Source organism: Lithobates pipiens, unplaced genomic scaffold (assembly GCF_037356315.1).
Source record: "Lithobates pipiens isolate NorthernLeopardFrog02 unplaced genomic scaffold, aLitPip1_a1.2 Scaffold_19, whole genome shotgun sequence".
NCBI lineage: Eukaryota > Metazoa > Chordata > Amphibia > Anura > Ranidae > Lithobates > Lithobates pipiens.
Window position 1 is genome coordinate 30,641,523 of NW_027507764.1, and position 23,929 is coordinate 30,665,451.

Consider the following 23,929-nt stretch of genomic DNA (forward strand, 5'->3'; position numbering starts at 1 on the left):
ATAACCCCAGTATCCTCTTCAGCGGACGGTCCTCTTCAAGATAAAAGTGGTCTCTGCGGCAGATTCACAAGATCACTTTTACCGGCGGCGGGAGAAGGCCTCCCCCTCCTGGGGTGCTCCAGTGCCCTCTGCCACTTACCAGAGCCATTGGCAGCGGCAGGGATGATCAGATGTTCTCCCTTGTGTGACATGGAGATGAGTGAAGGGGAAGATGCCCCCCCCCACCCGTCTCCATATCATTGCAGGGCGGAAGCAATTTCAAAAGGTAACTTCCGCCCATAGCTCTTAAAAGGCCACAGTCTTGCATGACTGACTAATTGTGAAAAAGTGTGAGAAAGCTGAAAATTGGACTGGGCAGGAAGGGGCTACAAGTGCAACAAGATGGGGGGGGGGGTGGTCAATTATCAGCAAGCTTCAAATTCGTCCAGGGAGTGTATCAGTGTGTGGTCCTCGTTCACGAATCATGGAGTGCAATCCTATTGTTGAATTGTTACCTGCCCACCTCATGTTTACCATCTCATTATTGGTTGGTTCCAAATATGGGTGGTAACTGTCCCTGTCTTACCCACCCATGATCATGGTAGTTGTGTAATCAGAATAGTGGTGTCTTGTACTATTAAGAAATGTATTTTAAGATTTTATGTTGCTATGATATGGTGATTGCTTGTCTTCCCTTTAGTCGCTGTCCCCATCTCGTCATTGTACTTTGCTGGTTATAAGAAATTTAAACCTTTAATTATTATACAGAGTTTGTCAGAGAATTATGGGATCAAACAAACACAACCTTTCAACCATATAATACTGGTGTCAAGTCCTTGTTTAATATGTGGATGACTCCAGTATTATTCATCATTTTGTATACCCAGGATAGTACATTAATACATATATTCTTGGTTCTGTTTCAACTTGTGACTGTATTTTGGTATATACCGTAATTAACTGGCGTCTGCGCTATTGTTCTGTATGCTATCTGTGTCAACACTAGGTTCTTATAGAAGGGGCAACCTTGTTCTCGAAAAAACAATGGGTCTGTTTACATGGATCTTCCTTGAGCAAAGACCTTGATATCCTGATCTCAAAACACCAGGTCACGGCATTGTCAGTTGGGATTGTGTAAAGTGGCATCATTGTTCGGGTCTTTTATTTATACATATAAGAGCTTGCATACTAATCCTCACCTCCCACTTGAGTGTAATTCAATCTTTCCCCTGATGGGGGGGGGGGGGGGGGGGGCGCTCTCCTCTGGTCTGGAATCTCCTTGACTTTTTTTTTTAGAATTCATAAAATACTCAAAGTATGTATCCACGCCATGACATACACATTGGCCAAATGTCAGCCAGTTTTTATTAAACTGACCGATGTCACCTGACATGACAATAAATGTTCAAAAGCATAATGTTCATATAACCACTTCTTACTCTACATGTTTCGCCCATAAGAGCTTTCTCAGGAGCTTTTGAAAGTGTCGCATGAAGTTAAATACTAAAAACGGAAGCGCACAATAATGAAAAATTGTACATAGAAATTATTGTGACAATCATGTCAAAAAAGATGACATACATATAACAGCTCGTGTGTACTAGGCTTTAGGCATATGTCCAGCATTTATTTGAAGAACAAGTGAAACCGATAAAAAGCTTAAAAAAAAAGGTTTAAGCACAGCAGGTATGCTTGCTGCCTGCATAGCTATTTTATTAATAAATCCAAGAAGAAGAAGGTCACAAAAAAGCTGGATATTAGAATCCTGAAGGCTCTTATGCTGCGTACACACAAGCGGATTTTCCGTCTGAAAAATCTTGGATGGTTTTTCAGACAGAACTCCGCTCAAGCTTGGCTTGCATACACAAGGTCACACAAAAGTTCGCTGAACTTTCGACCATCAAGTATGAAGTGTACGTACGACAAGCTGAGAAAATTAAGTTCAATGCTTCCGAGTAAGGATGAGCCAAACACCCCCCTGTTCGGTTCGCACCAGAACATGCGAACAGATCTAAACTTCGTCTGAACTTTAGAACCCTATTAAAGTCTATGGGACTCGAACGTTCAAAATCTAAAGTGCTAATATAAAAGTTACTGTCCTAAAAAGTGTTTGGATACCCGGGACCTGCCCCAGGGGACATGGATCAGTGCAAAAAAAAGTTTTAAAAACTGCCGTTTTTTCCAGGAGCAGTGATTTTAATAATGATTAAAGTGAAACAATAAAAGTGTAATATTCCTTTAAATTTTGTACCTGGGGGGTGTCTATAGTATGCCTGTAAAGGGGTGCATGTTTCCCGTTCTTAGAACTGTCCCTGCACAAAGTGTCGTTCCTGCAGGAAAAAAAGTGTTTTAAAATCACTTGCGGCATAATACAGAGAACACTCAATGTGTGTTCTCTGTATTACGGGAGCCGACAATTCATTCACTGATTAAAAAAAAAAAAAAAAGCATGGGGTTCTCCTAAATTCAATTACCAGCGTCAAATAAAAAAAAATTGACGTGGGGTCCCCCTAAATATCCATACCAGACCCTTTATCCGAGCACGCAACCTGGCAGGCCGCAGGAAAAGAGGGGACAATAGAGCGCCCCCCCTCCTTAACCGTACCAGGCCACATGCCCTCAACATTGGGAGGATGCTTTGGGGTCTGTGACCCCTCAAAGCACCATGTCCCCATGTTGATGGGGGCAAGGGCCTCATCCCCATAACCCTGGTCGGTGGTTGTGGGGGTCTGCGGGCGGAGGGCTTATCAGAATCTGGAAGCCCCCTTTAACAAGGCAACCCCCAGATTCCCCCCCCCCCCCGTTTGAAATGGTAAGGGGGTACAAAAGTACCCCTACCATTTCACAAAGAAAGTGTAAAAAAATAGTTAAATAAGACAAACACACTTTTGAAAAATTCCTTTATTAAAAAAAAAAAAAAAAAAAAAAAGATTCCAGCGGTGGTAATCCACTCTTACTATCCAGCGATGGATGATCGTCTCTCCGGGGTCCAGCGATGGCTGATCTGATCCAGCGACGGGTGATTTTCAGTCCAGCGCAGTCCATCCATGCATGCGTCTTTTGTCTCCACTGGAGGAGACACTGCGGGATCCCAGCGCCTGATGTTTCTTATATTAGGAGGGCGGGGCCACCTGTCACCTGACCCCACCCCCTCTGATGCTAGCAAGGGAAGCCAGGGGTTCCTCAATGACGTATGGATGACCCCGCCCCTTCTGATGTAATGCAGGTTTTCGTTGAGTGTTCTCTGTATTACGCCGCAAGTGATTTTAAAAGACTTTTTCCTGCATTAATGACACTTTGTGCAGGGACAGTTCTAAGCACGGGAAACATGCGTCCTTTCACATGCATACTATAAACACCCCCCAGGTACGAAATTTAAAGGAATATTACACTTTTATTGTTTCACTTTAATCATTATTAAAATCATTGCTCCTGAAAAAAAAAAAAAAACGGACGTTTTTAAAACTTTTTTTGCATTGATACATGTCACCTGGGGCAGGACCCGGGTCCCCAAACACTTTTTAGGACAGTAACTTGCATATTAGCCTTTAAAATTAGCACTTTAGATTTCTCCCATAGACTTGTACAGGGTGTTCCGGCTTTTCGAATTTGCAGCGAACAGCCCAAATTGTTCACTGTTTGCTAAACATTCAATGTTCGAGTCGAACATGAGTTCGACTCGAACTCGAAGTTCATCCCTACTTCTGAGCATGCATCAAACAGTTTCCGCGCACTTGCAGGAATTTTGCTTGTCGGAATTGGTACAGACGATCCTAAATTTTTCCCACCGGAAAATTGAGAACCTGCTCTCAATCTTTTGCTGGCTGAAATTCGGGCAGCAAAAGTCCGATGGAGCGTACACACGGTCGCATTTTCTGAGGAAAAGCTCTCATCGATCTTTTGCTGGCCGAAATTCCGATTTTGGACTAATGCCACGTACACACAAACATTTTGAGACCATCAGAAAAAATCCAGGTAACTGGGCTTTAACACATGGATTATATTCAAATACTCCATAATAAAAGCTTGGGGGGGGGGGGGGGCACTACACTTTTGGAAGAATTTGGGCCATTTGTTGAAGACCATGGTGAATGTTGAAGAAAATAAATAAAAAAAATACAATATTGATGGATGTGCAGCAGCTACACACAGTATGATGAAAATTATGTGCACAGATATGCAGCACCTGCCAAGGGTTAAAGCAGGACCAAAAGCAAAACAATTATGAAGGGTTATAAACTGTCAGTTTTTTGCAATCTGTATCCCACCAGGGAGATTTACCTTCTCTTTTTGTCCCGTAACCAAAAGAGGAACCAAGATTAAATCCCTGGATTATTTCCCTTCTATTCTTTTTCTGTAAACAACCCAAAATGTGGGATTTTCTTTGAGATTATACACGCAACCTTGATTGTAAGGTGCAGAAGATGGACATCTAATGCCGCGTACACACGACCGGACTTTGAGGGACTAGGTCCGACGGACTTTCCGAATGAACGGACTTGGCCACACACAATCACACCACAGTCCGACGGATTTGAACGTGATGACGTACGACTGGACTAGAATAAGGAAGTTCATAGCCAGTAGCCAATAGCTGCCCTAGCATTGGACAGACGGACGGACTTCTCGGTCCGGTGGAAAAATGTAAAACATGTTCTATTTCTAAAGTCCGCCGGAATTTTGGCAAGCAAAGGTCTGATGGAGCCCACACAAGATTGAATTGTCCGACGGACTCATTCCGTCGGACCTTTGCTGTCAAAAAGTCCGGTCATGTGTACTCGGCATTATAGTTACAGCACACCTTTGCTAGACCTTCTCTGTATATGGGAGTGTCTTACAAATTAGACTATGGTCCATTGTAGGTCTAAACCAGTGGTCTCTAAACTGTGCCCAGGAGCCAGCGGTGGCCCTGTGGAGGGCTAGCGCCGCAAGGCCCAGATACAGGAAACCAAATAACCCCATTGATGGGGCATAATTCCTTCCATTAAAAACAATGCACACATACATAAACACCCCCCCCCCCCCCCCGACTTGTATGTAGTTTTATCCTTCATGTGTTAGCTCTACAAAATCCTGAAAAGTAACATTAAAATGCTTTTTTTTTTAATGTTAAAAATCTGAAAGTGGTAACTGACTGGAAGCCTGAAACTACAGATGGGATTCTGTCAACTTCTACTGTAGTGCTCCTAGAACATCCAGGGGAAAGATCCTGTGGGGTGACCTGTCTGCACTCAAAAGTAAGAGGAAAGCTGGTGAGGTCCAGTCATCAGAATTCATTACATTGTTTGGAGGAGAGAAGGCAGGAGTGAGATTATATCTATCTCTGCCACAGACATGTTGAACACTTGTAATAACTGAAGGATGTAGACCAATTTAGAGAGCCCTCCTATGGTGCCAGTATCTTGCAGCCGGCCCAGCAATACCGTACGAGTGTAAATTCACTTGCGGTCTTTCAACTAAGCCTCCAGGCGATTTCTGAGAAGACAGCCTCCAGCGTGGCCTTCTCTCAAAGAGTCCTCCCCTGGTTCCTTCTCCAGTTGCTGGGCCTCTCCACAGAGGAGACAGCACCAGACCCCCTCTGAATCCTCCCTCCCGTTACCTGGCTTTGGGCTAGCCAGCCCGAAACTCAGAATTGGATGCATCTGCACCCCAGGCCATGAGAGCCACAGGGGCTGGTCAGGAGGACCAGGACCAAACAGAAAGATCTTCTGGCCCGGAACCCAGAAGCATGTGATGTCAGTACCTTAAGTACCCTCTCCCCCAGAATGCACAGCAGAACAACACTCCCACTGGGCCAGCTCAGAGAAAAAAATAAAAAAAGATGCACTCAATGCACCCAGCTGAACTGCGTTCCCACACCTGCCAGCGACACCCACGGCCAAGCAGAACAGTGCAATCCAGCTAGACTGGTACTGAGACCATAATTTGGTGCGATTAAACCCAAAACCAAACTGCGGTTTCAGGAACGTTAAATGGAGAAAAACACATAGCGCTTGCTCTTCATGACCCGGCGCATAGGCATATATATTTATACATTAGCACGCCGGTGCTCTTGATGAGTACGCGCTGTGTCTGTAAAATTTAGTTTTTGCCCAAAACTATAGTGGAGTTTTGAATGAATGAATGAAATACTTATATAGCGCACAATGCGAACTGAATCGCCTCTAGGCGCTGTGGCGAGCCCTGATCATCCGCTAAAAGAGGAAGGTCTTGAGTTTTTTCCTAAAAGCCAGGTGATTTTCTTCCAGGCGGATGTTGATTGGTAGAGCATTCCAAAGCCGAGGCCCTTGGACAGCGAATCTCCGATCACCCTTGGATTTTTGGGGTTAATGGTTCTAAATTATGCTTTGGCATCAGTTTGGCTGGGCTGTATTGAGGTTCTGCCTGGTCATAGGTGGGGTTTGCACCTGTGAGAGGCATTAGAACGCAGTCTGGTTGGACGCATCGGGTACCAATCTATCGCGGGGAGAATCAGTGGGTGCGTTTGTCTCGCTGTGTATTCCAGGAGAGGGTACTTAAAAGGTGCTGAAGTCACGTGGTTCTGGTCCTTATGACCAGCCCCCAGAGGCCCTCATGGCCTGGGGTGCGGATCCATCTGTTTCCAAGCCTCGGAACTGGCTAGTTTGAGGCGCAGGAACTGGAAAAAGGATTCCAAGGTGTTCGTGCCGTCTCGGGTTGAGAGGCCCAGCAACTCTACATGCAACCAGGGGGAGGACTCTTCAGTAAGAGCCACGCACCAGGCTGGCTGCTCGGTAAGAGCCTGGAAGCTGAGCTGCCATGGACATTGATTGAATCCACATTTCTTACGGTAGCGCCAAACCGGCTGCAAGATTCTGGTACAGTAAGAAAAAGAGTTCCTACCTCTATCCTTCCGGTTACAACCAAGTTTTCAACCAATTCTGTGTGAGAGACTTTGCAAGGATAGAATCACTTGTTGGCTGCTAGATCCAAGGTCAAGGATTTATCAACCATTTAAAGAATCCAGTTGCTATTCCCTGGGATTGTATACAGAGACCTTTATTGAAGTCAGCAGTTCCAAGCATCTGAGCAAAAACTTTATCTTTATACCCTCTAATTCCCAACAAAGAGACTGAGTTTGTTCAACTGTTTTATGCAAAATAAAAATCCTAAAAAGCAACTCAAGTGCTGGTCTCTACAGTTACTGGGTCATCAAGCCTGGGGACCCCTAGACAAGAATAATGAGTGACGAGCTAGTGGGGGTAAATCTGTAAGCCCGGGGGAGGGGGGGGGGAATTCAGATCACTGGATCATTCACAATCAAGTATGATAAGGGCATGTGACCAGGTATGGTTCAAGAAGGGGGGGCTGCATATGCACCCCTTCCTGGCCAACCAAGCTGCATGTTTAGATTAAAAGATCTGGTATGATTTAAAGGGGGGGGGACCTCCAGAATTTGTTTTGCATGATTTACCCCCTTTAAAAAATTCATACCAGATTCAAAAGGGTCTGGTATGCATTTGAGAAGGGGGAGGAACATTGCACACACTTTTCCCATTCTTGTTGCAAGATGTGCTACAGGACAAAAAAAAAATAAAATAAAGAATTTACAAAAGAAAAAGTGAGAGTTTAAAACTGAGACCAATAAATCAAATTTATAAGATTTTAAATAATTGATCCAATCTTTCTAAGAGTGGCACCACACGCACACACCTTTTAAAACATTTTTTCACAATCATTTCCTGGGGAAGGGTTCACCGCCAGTCTACACACTAATCAACGAGAATATGTTTAATTTCCATTTCCAATTTTGGATAGAGTAAGGGAGAGTTATAACCGTCAGTTTTTCCTTAGACATCTGTAGCCCATTGGGGAGAAATCCCTGCAGATTAAGGGAATCCTTAAGGGCCACCAGAACTAGTGTCCATTTGGAGATTTCTCTTAAGAGTGTGACGTCTCCCTAAAGCTGAATACACTATACAATTTTATGTAGATTTCCCCCCCCCCCTTCAGATTTACCAAGACCTGATAATATGAGGTCAAACATTAAGAGTTTCAATATGTACGCAATCAGGCAGTCCCTTGCACTACATGGTTTTGGTAAAAGCTAAAAAAAAAAAAAAAAAAAAAAATTGTATAGTGTGTATGGGGTCTTACAGGGGCGCAGACGGAAAAGATAAAAAAAAAACCCCTCTAACAGGTGTTCTAATCCACCTCAGGCCAAAACTTGCCAGTGTTATATTAGTTTTCAAGGGCCAGGTGTCAGAAACCAGACCAAGACAGAAGTACAGTTAAATCACACTTGTTTAATAATAAAAGTAGGCAGAACATAGTCAAAGTTCAGTAACCAGAATGGATAGTCAGACAACCCAAACGTCAGGGAGCCGGATATGAGCGCAGTAAAACAGCAAGCAGGATCTGGAGCCAGAAGGGATGTCAGCCAAGCAAGTCTTAACAGGAATGCAGGAGAGCGTCTCGAATGTTGGTGAAGGCAGACCTCCTCTGGGCTGGATGGACTAAGTAGGCAGGACAGCATCAGCAGCAGCCGAGTAACTAGAGAGATAGAAGCTGACAATCAGCCGACAACTGAGTGGTCAGCTCAGAGAGGCTGAGCCCAGCCCTGACACCAGGTTTGGGTTCTTGTCAAGTATTTTTTTTTTTTATTCCTTTACCTCCAAAAAATATAAATATAGTGAGAAACAGACCTTGGTTGACCATTTAATCCCATAAAGTGACCCCCCCCCCCCCCCAAAACAAAAAAACTTGTGCAAATAAGACACATGTTTAAAGTAAGAGGGTATTTTAATTAAAAAAAAAAAAATATATATAAAACTTATGGGGTACACAGGAAAATACCGTATTTCAAAACAAAAATGAAGGTAGGTGGAAGGATTAGTTGAGGCTGATGGGGGTTAGAGGAAGGAGGAAAGAATAGAGGAATGTGGGGGTTGGCAGGACAAGGATGGAATAGAAGAATGGCCAGAGGGGGGGGTGAGTGCATCAATTTTGTGCAGGTGTGGGAGCCCCGCTCAGTTGTTGGGGGGGGGGGGGGTCAGAATCTGCACACATCTGTTAAAGTTGTTTTGTTGCAATGATTTGTTGTACATGTTACAGCTACTGACATGAGCTGCATGCATGGTTTGTGAAATCATTGCAGATATTGTTGGGACCACTAGTTAGTGGCTGCATGAGGTTCTGCTCATCACTGGTGCAGAAGGCAGACATGGCTGTCAGTTGGTTGTGATAGATCCGATCGGCCTCCACTCTTGATGGAATTGCTGTTGAAGCTTCGGTATCCATGCCAAATCAAGAGATCATTGGACGGTTTTCCTTTGCTTCCATAATCTACCTGCATGGGCATCCATCCTCTCACTGGCATCTAAGAGTTGGCTGGACATGCTTTGGCGAGTTGACCTAACTGCATCCACTGTTGGCAAAAAGTGCTAAGCGTTTAGGACACATCAAAAAACTATACAATAGGAGGAGGTGGGGGGCTGTCATATAGGAAGGGTTTTTAAACTTCATGTAAATGGGAACACCCCCCCCCCCCCCCACAAACACACACACACACACACACACACTTGGATAATCTTGCCATTTGGCATCTTGCACATGACTGCATTACCGAGATCATGTAAGGAAAGTTTATTCTGCTTAACCAAGGCTGACAGCCCTGGATGCCAAGAACCTAAACATTTTTTTTGTTTTTAAATGGATCCCTTGAGTGGCCCCCCTTCTCCACCACCCCTTTGACCAACAGGAGCTGCAATAAAACCCTTTTCCACAAGATTAACTTACTGGACTCTGGAAAGGGGTTACATAATCTCGTAAGGTGTTAAAGATATTTTCTCCTGTGCTCCCTCTGCAAGGGCTGGAGGCATTCCTCTTGTAATAAGGGTCGCCAGCCACTAATGATCTTCCTCCTTGATGCCAAGAATTCTCGGGTCCTGTCAAAAGGCTTTCCAGAACATGGGAGCCCATGCAGCGCAAGTTTGCTAAGGCATTAGAACTGCAGTATCTGGAGCTGCCTCTCCTCCCAGCCATGTACTACTCCCAAGGTTTGTAAGGGCTGAAGACCATCTCCTAAATTTACGCATGTCATATTTTGCTTTAATGCCTCCAAAACTGCCGAAAGCCTTCTCCTCCCACTCCCTGTGTGCTCATTGCAAAGCTAGTTTCTGCATAAAACGTGCCTTGAGAGGATAGGCAGTCCTCCTCTTCCTCCTGCTCTGTAGTGAGTGCCTGTCCAAAATTCAGGCTGTGTACAACCACCTGAAATTGCTTAGAAGATCTTGCAACCCGGGTACCAGTTCAAAAAATGCTGCGCCAAACGGAGGACATGTGCCAGTCATGGCACGTGTATCAACATTCCCTGTCAAAAGGGTGGACAGAAGGTTAGTGCCATTATTGCACACCACCATTCCTGGCTCCAACTGCCATGGCGTTATCCTCTGGGCTTGTCCCTGTGAAGGACAAAATCTTCTCTGGCGTGGCTGCTGTCCCCCAGATAGACCAGCTGAAGCACTGCATCTTTTAGCCCGCCTCATTGAAAAGCCCTACGAACACTAAGGGTTACAGGTGGTACATCGGACAATTCAGCAGAAGAGGGCGAGGAGGAGCAACTGACAAATTTTACATCATCAACACCATCTGTATGGCGGCAAAACAAGCTCCAGCATCCTTCCTAGCGGCAAGCAGAGTTACCCAGTGTGCCGTCAACCAAATACATAGTCCCTGACCATGCTTGCTGGACCAGGTCTCAGCAGTAATGTGGACTTGCTGATAAGTAATACAAGTGGGAGGAATTCCATACACACTTAGTTAAGATCTTCTCCAAAAGAGCGACGTTTGGACTGACCGTTCAGCTCATATAGTGTTGACTAGACACCACCCTGATTTTGTATTCCTGAAGCATCTTATTTTCAGTGGCATGCTCAAGTTCATTTTTTTGGTCCACAATTCTCAAAATCAATCAATTGTAACAAGACACGAGGCAACAATTGTAAAGCTCCAGAATGGACATCCTGCACCTTGTATGTGACGAATATTAGCATAATCCTTTTCTGGGAGGCATCTCTGCTTTCCGTGGCAGGTAAACATATTTTACAATGTCCATAGCAGAACACCTCTCGTGGCATCTAGGGCCAACATGTCCCAGAACATCTGCCTGGCTTCAATGGAGAACTTTCTCATACCGCCCAACTTTCTAAAATGGGAATGAGGGACATCCATTAGCAAAAAAAAAAAAAAAAGTATGTAGGCAAAAGGACTCGCCCGCCCTAAAAAGGAAAATTGTACAAAAAAAAAAAAAAAAAAAGGAAGAGAAGTTTAGTTAAACTCACGCATGCTTTTTTTTTACCGCTACTATTCCTTTGTTGGCTTTCGGAATTTACAAATACAGCCATTTAGAAATTGGATGAAAGGTTTAGCACTGGGAAACACTGATAAATAGTGCATTTTATATAAAACTATATAGACCAGACCAAAAAGTGACGTGAGGGGGAAGCTGGACAGTCCCTCGAAAATCGGGGACAGTTGGGAGGTTCGCTTCCTCCGCTTACCCAACGTGAGATCTTTTTCTCCACTTGCTACCAAGCAAGGTCACCACAAAGTCACAACCTTCTGCTTCTTTCCAAAGGAATGACCCAGTGATTACAGTATAGACCATACATCAAATGTTTGCCCATCAGCAATGGTTATCCTGGTCTTAGACTACACAGATAAGGAGCCGTGTCTGGAAATGAACAAAGTCCATAGATAGCACATGAGTGCCCTGGAGCCTCGCAGGTCCAAAAAACATCTTTATCTCCTGATGGAGGATGCCTTGGTCCAATGCCAGGCGCTGTCTGGCTATTACTTTAAACCAACCTGGAAGAGGGAAGAAAAAAAAAAAAAAAAAAAAAATAAAAAAAAAAAAGGGGGTGATGGTTAATCACACAAATATGGCAAATGATTATGAAAGCCTATGACATTAGAAGGGACAGAGCTACAGAATATACATCAGTGCAATAAAATTTAGGATACTTCAAGGAAACCTGTTGGCATACAAACGAGAGTTGCCATTGATGTGAGATCCAGGACCATCATCCTTCAAGTGGTTGCAAACCCTTCCATATACCCATACCTTCCATATACCCATACCTCCCAACTATGAGATGGGAATGAGGGACACCTATTAGCAGAAGTATGTAGGTAGATAAAGAAAAAAAATTAAATAAAAAATGCATTTTATATACAAGTATATGTCGAAGACCAAAATGAGGGACAAATGGAGGTGAAAAGAGGGACAGAGGGACAGAGGGACAGAGGGAGGCAACTGGCCTCAAGCGAGAAGATAAACCATTCAACACAAGTTGGTCTGGTTTATCTATGGCCGTCTCCCCCCCCCCCCCCTCCCATATACATTCCAAATGCAGAATTTACACAGGATCTCAGTTCTGAAGAGTAGAGAAATGGGGGGGGGGGGGGGGGTGAAGTTACACTCAGTGGGGACAGCTCTGATTGGAGGGAAGGGACACACCCCACCTCCACACAGGAACAGAGCTGAGGCTGTCAATCACAGGCTGTGTGCTGGAGATCCCTCAGTCACCTTTTTTTCCTCTTGGTGTCAGAAGTGACTCCAATAATCAGAGGAAGAAGGCAGCACACAGCGGACTCAGTGCTCCGGATTGAGAGAAGGACACACTATAGAGAGATGAGCGTTGTTCAGATTGTCAGGTTTGCAACCAGACATGTGCTCTGACCAAAAATTAGTCTTCGTTTCATTCTTTTGCCTTTCAGAAATTTGGATTTTCAATTTTTGGAAATTCAAAAATTTGATAATCTAAAAGAAAAATCTGTAAAATTCAAAATAACCAACTAACTATTAAACTATAGTTATTGGAATTCCATTTCAAATTTGGCTATTTGACTTATTTCAGATAATGCTTAACTTCGGATAAAATTCATACCCGTTACGCTCACCAACAGCCAAATTCGAAAGGAAATTCTAATACCTATACATTTTTATATTAGTTATGGTTTCAGATTTGACATTTTTAAAATGTATGAAATTGCAAATAGTCGAATTTTGGAAATTTGAAAATTAGGTATTAAACAAAATATGTCCCCCCCCCCCCCCCCACACACGCACACACACACACACACACACACACCACGCTCTGTGTCAGATCATGTACGCAAATGACACGTCTGGGGTGTGCACGCCCGCGGCAGCCTGTTCGACACAGCAGGAGCCAATAAGCGCATCCGGTGTACTTGATGTCCACCTGGACCTGCCGATCATTCAGGAAAGCAGAAGGGCAGTCTGCCTATGTCAATGATGGCGAACCTTGGCACTCCAGATGTTTTGGAACTACACTTCCCATGATGCTCAACTGCGCTGCAGAGTGCATGAGCAGCATGGGAAATGTAGTTCCAAAACATCTGGGGTGCCAAGGTTCGCCATTTCCCATGCTGCTCATGCACTCTGCAGCGCAGTTGAGCATCATGGGAAGTGTAGCTCCAAAACATCTGGAGTGCCAAGGTTCGCCATCACTGGCCTATGTAAACAAGGCAGACCATCATTCTGTCAGTAGTGAAGGCATGGATCCTGTGCTTCTGCAAAGCAGGAACACAGATCTCCGCCTTCCTGTAGTTCAAGCACCTCCCCCCAGGGGTGTAACTATAGGGGGTGCAGCAGTTGCGACCGCAACCGGGCCCTGTGATGCAGGGGGCCCATGCAGCCCCCTCTACATATGGCGGGCAGCAGCATAGGCAGCTAGGGGTACCAGTGCACCATGCACACGGGTGGCTGGAGGTGGAGGGTGACTAGCAGAGCTCCATGCTCGACTATCGCACTGGCTGCTCTTTAGTTGTGCATTCCCCACATGACCTGTGTCCTCAGCCGGCTCCTCAGAGTACCCCTCTCCTGCTCCATGCATTGCCGCTCAGTCTGATGTCTGTTCTCCCCAGCCAGAGTCTGATAAATACTGATACCAGTGGTGGAACTACAGGGCTCACAAAGGTCATACCTGTGACCACGCCCTGGAGTTCCACCGCTGGATTTGGAGGGAAGGGCCCTGGCTGGGGTTCAGGGGGGCCCTTCATGGTTTCTTGCATCGGGGCCCTGAAGGTTCTAGTTATGCCACTGCCTCCCCCCCCCACAGTAAACAAGCACATTTTAGGCACAGTAAACTATTTTTATATCGACCCCTGATGTTAACACCTTCCCAGCCAGTGACAGTGCACATTTTTTTTTAGCACCGATCACTGGCTCAAAAAAAAGAAAAAAAAAGTCACTTAGTGTCTGACACAATATCACAGTCCTGCTATAAGTCGCTAATCGTGAAAGAAAACTTCAATCGCGCAACTTGAATAAATTAAGAAAACGAGCGCTCACAAATTTCCGTGCCCAAACTACTCCAAAATCAATAATCAGTGTTAAAAAAAAAATAAATAAAAAAAATACTTAGTGTTGATGAAAAATATCCATGTTATACCACTCAAAATATGAAAAAAAAATATATAAATCAATATGTGAAATATATGGTGAATCTGCCTCACGCAGACCAGCATCAAGAAAAAAAAAAAAAAAAAAAAAAAATCAATAAATAGCGTCCCCTGTGTTGTGCCAAACACTTTCACTCAATAGAACTACAAGTGACAGTAAACCATTGTTCGTGGTAAATAGCAAGTAATTGCTCAAAACAAGTCCACATTAACCAACTAGTTATAAAGAAAGTCTGTATAATTCACGGATCGAAGGGATATTGAACTTCAAAACAAAGTTGTTTCTCCAGAAATGTCGCAAAAAACTGACACATTAGGAACAGTCCATCTTCCAGCCCTCTCTTCGTGCAGCCGTAGCGCACATCTCTCTGCAGATAAAAGCTTTACAGGAAAGGAGAAATATAAAATCAGTTGGCCGCTTACCAAATCCCAGATTCAGATGAGCAGATCTCAGACCCAAGCAGGGCCGTCTTTAATATTGATTGGACCCCGGGCAAAACTTTTCTTGGGGTCCCCCCATGCAGTTTTTCTCTCCACCTGCTCCGAGACATACAATAAATAGCAGCTAGACTCAAAATCATTTACTGAATCAGATCAGGCATCTATTGCGATTGGTTGCCAGAGGTTACAGTGTATCATTACCGCTCACTGACTGGTTGCTAGAGGTTACAGCACACATTCTGGCTCACTGATTAGTTGCTAGTGGTTACAGCACATGATTTCTGCTTGTTGATTGGTTGCTAGAGATTACTGTGGATATGACCTCGGGGGGCCATGACATACATATCAATGCCGCCGGCTGCCACTATTTACATATGAATGCTGGTAATTGACATGTAAACACAGGGTCTGCAGGCGAGTCATCTGTACACAATAGGGTAGAGCTGAGTAGCATTGATAGCAGCACTTCACACTGAGATATTGGGACACAGCACAGGACTAAAACCTCAAGGGGCCAGCGAATTTAAACCAGGATAGTTGGCAAATATGAGGCAGCTGCTTTGGTCCCCACAACAATGACAGGGCCCAGGGCAGCTGCCCCTTTTGCCCTGCCTTAAAAACGGCCCTGTACCCAAGCCTCCACACAGAGCGATGTTCACCTCCAACTCCTCAGCTTGAATCAGTGTGCAGCAATCACCTCCTCTCCATGTTACAGCTGCAGACCACACACTCACACACTCACACACTCACACACTGGCCATGCAACCTCTTCCTCCGTTCAGTATGCAGGGCAGAAAAGACTAATAGGGCAATATTGTTGGGTTTTCTTAAAAAAAAAAAAAAAAAAAAAAACCCCACCCATGGCTCCAAACCACACAGTGCATGCCAAAATCACAGCAAATCAAAAAATACTGCATGCAAAAAAACACACAAACAAAACCAGAACAGTGTATCGCTATAAATATTACAGCTGCCAATGCTAGCTGCACCGTATGTCTGGTCCTTGGCTCTACCCAACGCGTTTCTCCATATAAGGCTTCCACTGGGAAACTGGTCTCCTGCGTGAGAGGCAGATTCACAATATATTTCACATATTGATTTATATATATTTTATGAGTGGTATAACAGGGATATTATTCATCAACACCAAGTATTTTTTTTTTTTTTTTAGCACCGATTGATCTTTTGGAGTGGTTTGGGCACGGAAATTTGTGAGCGCTCGTTTAATTTATTCAGGTTGCGCGATTGAAGTTCTCTCATTTATAGCTAAATCTTATATTCAGGGGGTTTTTTTTTTGTTTGTTTTTTAATTGCAGCACCTGTTTGTTTATTCTTCCAAGGTGTAGCGATTCACTCTTTTTGGGTAATGGTTACACCTATTAATATTGGTTCAAACCAAGAGTAAATTTGATAGTGCAGACTTTTCCTTTGTAACACATAAGTTGCTAATCGCCACCATTACTGCAGAAAAAAAAAAAAAAAAATCCATAAGTGATAACCTTTGCGCAAACCAACCAATATACGATTAAAAAAAAATCTCAATCAAAAACAAAGTTTTCCCCAAAATTGTCACTTATTGGCCACCGATAAGCAGCACTGGCATCACTAATGGGTACTGATTGCTGGCACTGGTGGGGGCTTTTTTCTAATCAGTGCCTTGATTACATATCTACATGTCCCCTGTGAGGCAATGCCGCTGATCGGCTCTCCTCACATCTGTCAGTGTGAGCTTAGAAGCACCGATTACTGGCAGCTCCGTGCTTACATGTGACCGCCTGTGATTAGACACAGCCAATCACATGGTTAAAGAGCCACAGCTCTTTACAGAGATTGGGAGGGGGGGGGGGGGGTCACACCAAGTCCTAGCAACATGGACGCGGATGAGATAGTCTCGCACCCCATGCAGCCGCACAAGGACGGGCGCTCCGGGACGCCGTCATACGACATCCAATCAGAACGAGATCCGCACCGCCCAGCCGTCATTTGATGGTGGGGCAGGCGGCAAGTGGTTAAACCCAATTTTTCAAATTTTTTGAGTGGAGATGGATCATAACCCCATCAGGCTTTTACTGTGGTCTGTTCCCCTGTTAGGGAGATGTACCCTCCCATTTGTCCCATTTATCATTGAAAGAAACTCCCAAAATTTTGTGTTGACATAAATAGGAGGGGAAAAATAAAAATCTGCCAACGGGGACACTAGTTCTGGTGAGAACAAAGGATTTCCTCGCTTCCTGTTTTGGCTATGGAACATGAAGTGAAGGGAAATGTCCCCCAATGGGACTCAAATTACAAAAATAACTGACAGAGGTTATAACCCTTTCCTTACTTTATCCAAAATAGAGTTTTGCCCATAGTGACAATTACATTTTGTAGCAATGCCACCTTTTATTCAAGCCAAACCTGAATACTTTAGTGGCGTATGTCAATTTAGGTTTGGCTTGATAGTCTGCTCAAAGACGGTTTGGGCAGACTATCTCCCCAAAGACCAAAGCGAAGAGTCTCGGGGTTATTTTAGACGCACAAATGTCAATGGATGCGCAAATAGGATCTGTAGTCAGTGGATCTCACCATCTGCTGCGCATGCTTCCCAGACTCATCCCTTTTATCCCAAAGAATGACAAAGCAGTGGTAGTTGGAACAATCATTAATTCACGACTGGACTACGCAAACTCGCTTTACATAGGATTACCACAATATCAATTTGCGCGATTACAACTGATCCAAAACACGGCGACAAGGCTGATAACAGGAAAAAAACCCTGGGAATCCATTTCTCCTTCACTGAGGAGCTTACATTGGCTAACCGTAAAAAAAAAAAAAAATAAATAAAAAATAAAAAAAAAAAATCGGATCACGTTCAAGACCCTTTGCCTCACCCACAAATGCGTGCATAGAGAAGCTCCGCAATACCTAATGGAGAAAATAAATCATTACACACCAAACCGCAGTCTTCGATCAGCCAACAAAAACCTCCTCCTCATGCCCAAAGCCCGGTATAAATCCAAGGGTGATCGGAGATTCGCTGTCCAAGGGCCTCGGCTATGGAATGCTCTACCAATCAACATCCGCCTGGAAGAAAATCACCTGGTTTTTAGGAAAAAACTCAAGACCTTCCTCTTTTAGCTGATGATCAAAGCTCGCCACAGCGCCTAGAGGCGATTCAGTTCGCATTGTGCGCTATACAAGTATTTCATTCATTCATTCGGGAGGGGGGGGAGGATTCTGTGGAGTCCGGTGTAAAGAAGAACTCTGGTGTAAGGGGGGGTTTCTGCTCACCACTAAGAACTATGGGCGAAAAGTGAAGTTTTGGACATTGCTTCTGCCCAGCAAATGTATGGAGACGGGTGGGTGCACTGCGAGCGCAATGGTTTGCACTTGTAGTGCACCTTTTTTGAAACCCTAATTAGATGCTTCAAAAACATCCCCCCCCCCCCACACTGCTGTAATTCAGGCACCTGGAAAAGGGCCAGACGCCTGAATGGGGGTGGCTACAGCGGCCCCGGATAGATTCATGTGTAGCGCCCCCCACTTTTAGGCGGTTGCTAGTAGGTAAGGGTAGGAGAAGTTACCAGTGCCTTACTGTTCTTTGTTTAGGCCTGGGAGGTTTGGTTTAGGGTGCAGTTGTAGATTAGAGGGGGGTGTGATCACCCTGGAAAACCCTCCCTTGCAAGGGAGGGTTTTCCAGGGTGATGACGCACCACCACTGCATGAAAGTCATACCTGAATGTTATACAGTGCATCTTGTGGACAACAGTTGTCCATTATCACTGGTCAAAGCCAAATTTTATCCAAGTTGCACCAACTTTGGAGTCACGCAAGTGTGAATGGAGCCTCAAACTGACCTGTCAAACAGAGGGAAAAGAGAAAATCGGTAACAAACCAGATGCAGAAGCTTGCTAAAAGCCTGTCGAAGTGTGCTAAAAGCTTGATTACGTCTACAAGCAGGGACTCATCAAGAGCCATAATCATCCCACCAAAACTGGAAGTGATGGGTGCTTTAAGAACTTAAAAGATTGCTGCTTAAAGCAAGGTTAATGCTTCCTATACACAATGCAAATATTCACAAGCTACAGTTAATCAATGTGTATGTACACGTGGCTTCAAAGATGTCCTACAGATGAGCAATTCTATTGATTCTTGGATGTCGGACTCTGCTTTTTTTGCTTTGTACTGCTAGTTCCATTGAATTGGTTTTGATGGCTCCGATAGAAGCACAGCTAATACTCAGAAATGGTTGTCATTAATTGAATCGAGTTACAATGTTTACCTGAACCCCAGTGTTTGGCCAGAAGAACGTCTCCATGTGAACCCGTCCCAAGTCCTTGGATGGGGTCAAAGTGTTCTGATACCTCCATCATCTTCAGGTTGTCGGAGGTCTGGGTGAGGACTTGAAGGACATGCCTTGCGGTGTTTTTCTGGTCACTTTGAAGCCATTCTGGAATAAAAAGGTACCAGTTACTTACCGGTAACTGTCTTTCTGGGAAATCTTCCAGGACGGCACACCTGAGAGATGAGAGGCTCCACCCTACAGGAAACACAATCAATCGACAGCTGTTTTAAGTCCCCACCCTTCCCCTTGATCCTCAGTTTGTAGAGAAGTAACTCCTGAACCCGATTCACAAGGGAAATCATTCCTCATAGGTACTCACCTTCTAGTGTTCTAGAATTTTCCTTCCTCCAACGGGCAGGAAGTAGGCCTGCCGTCCTGGAAGATTTCCCAGTAAGACAGTTACCGGTAAGTAACTGGTACCTTTCTCAAGTCATCTTCCAGGACGGCACACCTGAGAGGATAAACAAGTACCTCAGGCCTACCTTAGGGTGGGGCCACTGCAAGACCCTCTTGGCGAACCTTGGTTCTGCAGTGAGCTTTACCTCCACTCCATACGCTCATATGCTTGATGAAGGTATCTTAGCTGGATCATGCGGCTGATCTGCAGGTCTGCTCCACAGATGTCCCTGCCTTTTCCGCTTCAGATGCAGTATCTAGGTGAAATGGGCTCTTAAAGATGGAATCAGAAAACATGTTAAACTTGTAGGTTAGCAATGTTGCCTATCTCACACATCTAACAACCATGGCCTATTGTGCCTGTAGGTGCTTCTTAGAACCACTAAAAAGATAAATAAGAGACCTGTGCAAGACAAGGACACTACATCAAGCAATAAGAGGGCCTGTCTTAACACTACCCTGTTCAGGGAAATAAAACTGCAAAAAAAAGTGGGGGCCCTGACAGGCAACTTTTTTGTTCCTTTTTATCTTTATGTCAGCAAAGGCTAAAGGGAAGCCTACTTAAGGGTAATAGATTAACAGAAGCTTCATCCCTGGGTTTAAGGCATGCCCAATCTATGTCTTTACTTACGCCTGAGAGCCTTCTTCAGGAGATTAAAGTCCCTAGCAGGAGTAGACTACCCATATTGCTACGTCTAGTTTTGCTAAAAGGGCAAAATGAAGGCCATGCACCGAGCCGAAACCTATTCGATCGGGTATACATCTTTATACTTCATCCTCAGGCCCTAATACTCCTCTGAACAGAACTCTCCAAGTTCTTACTAAACAGGGCGATTCATTATCCCTTTTCTCCAGTGTCCCATAACCCTACAGGGCTTCAACCCTAGGAAATGGTTCTGGCATCCCTGAATGTAAGGGGTCAAGGTTTTCTGACAGCCCGAACTCCTGGCCCCTCCATGGAAAAGAAGGCTGAAATACAAAAAGGTGATACATGTATTATTAATATCACAAATAAAATGATCATAGATTGTGGGCACGGCACAATAGATTTAGACAGAAAGGACACAAGCATAGACAACAATGTTGTGTGCCTGAGTGTGACTAGCTAAACCAATATATCAAATATGGGAAGAGACCCAAATCTGAACCTCAATGTAGACAAACAGTCCTCACAGTCTGGTTTTCTGATGTGCTGCCAAGACGTAAAAACATTAAGATTCAAGCAAACCCTAAATGCTGCGTATTTCTTTAGTGCAGCTAGCTAGGTCATAACTGATATATAAATACAGAAAGGACAGGAACCCCCTTTACGGTTGTGTTTTACTGATGTACAGCAAAACAAGGCTACAAATATAAAGACAGAAAGACCCAAACTTCTATGTTGTGTATTTCTGACAAACCACCAAATACAGTTATAAGATCAATATGAACACCAACTCCCATGTTGTGCATTTCTGCTATGCCACAGGGTAAAATATGGAACACAAGACAATCCTTTCTGTCATGCACTTCTGTAGTGTAGTTCAGATAGAACCAACACTGAGAAAGGACACAAGCAACCTGCAGCATTGTGTTTTTTCTGAAACAGAAAGCACCAACAAGCTACAATCTTGAGTATTTCTGCTGTGCAACAACACAAGCAAACACTGAGGAAAAAGACAGACAGCCTTTACAGCTGCAATCTTTCTGGTCTGCTGCAAAATAAAACAATAACGCCATGATGAGTATTCCTGCTGTGTAGCAAAACCTAAACCAGAAGGGACAGATAAGCTTAGGGCTCCCACACCCGTGCGACCCAACCTGCGACTTAGGACTGCAAGACGCATGAGAAGTCATACACTATGGCTTCCAATGGGTACCATTTGTGTCTGTGCCACTCCAGCAGTCCCCGATTCCTGGATCCACAGACCTCAAGATTACACAGGTCGCAGGAAAAAAAAAAATAGCAATTTTCAGGTCGAACAAGTGAGGGGTCCCCAATGCTGTGACTCCCTGGAGGATTGGAGCCAACAAACCCCTGCTGTGTATACCCAAGATGCAGAAAGGTAGATCCATGAGAAACACTGCTCACTGCTGTGCCTGATATACAAACGATAAGGCAGTAAATTTAGGACATACAGGACACATTCAATCTTTGTGTATGTCTGATGTGTAGCAATATACCAATACTGAGCAGAGAGACCACCATCCTCAATGTGTCTCTCAGCTGAGCAGCAAAAACAAAATCAGAAAAAGACAAGCAACCTTCACTGCTGTGTCCTTTCTGATATGCAGCCAGTAAGGCAGTATATGCAAGACATAAAGGACAGACAACCTTCAATCTTGTATATCTCTGATGTGCAACAATATAACAATTCTGAATAGAGATAGCACATCCATATTGAAGCGATTTGGCTTTGCGACTCAACATCTCAAATCGCATGGCTAAAATCAGCACAACACCACTTTGTGGTGCTACACGGATTACCAAAGGCAGTATATGTACTACACCTGGCAGGAGTTCAATTTGTATTTCTGCTATGTAGCCCAACAAATTCGAACCATCAATTTTCACTGCTGCCTTTCTGATAAGGCAGTAATACAGGACACAAAACCTCACAGACCTTAATCCTGTATATGTCTGATGTGCAACAATAAAAACACTCTGAATAGAGATAGCATATCCATATTGAAATGATTTGTCATGCGACATGTCAAATCGCATGTCGCACTCAGCAGCCATTGCCGTTAATAGCACTGTCTGAACCAGCACAACACCACTCAAATAAGGACCACCAGACTTCACTGCGGCCTTTCTGATAAGTAACCACCAACAAGGCAGTAATACAGGACACAAAGCCCCACAGACAGACCTCAATTTTGTGTATGTCTGATGTGCAGCAATATAACCAATATATATATACCAGAGAGGTCACCAGACTCAATGATGTGCAGCACAAAACCAAAAAGTACAGACCACCTTCACTGTTGTATTTTTCTGATCTGTAGCCAAACAAAGCAGTACCTTTAGGATATAAAGGACAGTAAACAAGCTTCTGATGTACACCAATATAGCCCTTATGAGCAGAGATGTCACAAATCTCAATGTAGATTTCTGCTGTGCCACAAAAACATCCCAGCAAGGACAAACCTTCACTACTGAGGTCTACTGGTGTGCAGCCAATGAGGAGTCATGGTCTATCACTCTATGAAATAACCAACAGGCAATTTCATAGGCATAGCCTGGGCTGTAGATACTAAACCTTCACCACCAGTGAAGGAACAAATCCTAAAATGGTTGGACACCCTACTATAGTAGTTGTTGTCCTACCTTACCTCCATAGACTGAGCAAACGCTAGCCAGCTCATACCCAGGTGGTGCTGATTAGCAACTAAAGTCTCAATGAGCCCAGCCCTAGAGACCAATTTAAGACAGCCTCTAGAAGAGGTGGTTACCAATTTAAACTGGGGGTAAATAGCTACTTACAGGCTTCAAACAAGCAATTATGTAGCCCTTGCATAGGTTTGCACAGAAAATCCTCAATTAAAAGGCTGTAGGAAGCGATCTATGGTGAATCGCCTTTAGATCTGCCACTGAGTGGATTGTAGCCCAAACCAATAAAAAAAAAAAAAAACTTTACCTCCTACACTATAATATAACCACAGTGTAAAGGTTGAGTGGGAGGTTGGAGCTTATGAAAGTTACCTATAGCAAGCAACCCCCAAAAGGATCTGTCACAAGAGAACCCCTACTGTGCCACACAAAAGCTTGGTCCATCCTTGAATGTCAGGTCAGCTTTTAAGCATCAAAGCAACTTCAGATTCCTAGCAGCTGGGCTAATAGGGCCGGTAACCTAGTGCACCTGCTGACCAGGGGAGCTTCTGAATCCACCAACCACTGCCCAATTAATAAACTTGTTCAGTGGTATACCTGGCCTGTAAGTAATTTTGTATCTACCAGGTCCCCTCTGTACGCTATATTCATCCCTACTAATGTACCACAACTGGGCATGTAGGGAGAGGCTGGCAACCTACTGCTGCGATAACCACAGTGTCTCTGCTGTAAGAGGGAGCTGTGGCTGGTGGTTTTAGCAGTGGTGTCTGGGCTATTTGTATCCTGACCCCAGGTTCTGCACTGCACCAGTCAGTATATACACAGGGAAGGGGGAGCAATGGCCTACCTACCTCTTTCCCATCTGAGGTGGTTTAGGCACACTCGTTCCTCTGCACCACCTGTCCAACATACAGCGTCTCTGATGTAAGAGGGAGCTGTGGCTGGTGTTTTTAGTAGAAGCTTAAGGGCTATTTGAATCTAGACCCCAGGGGAGATCTCAAATGCCCAGAAACCCTCTGGCT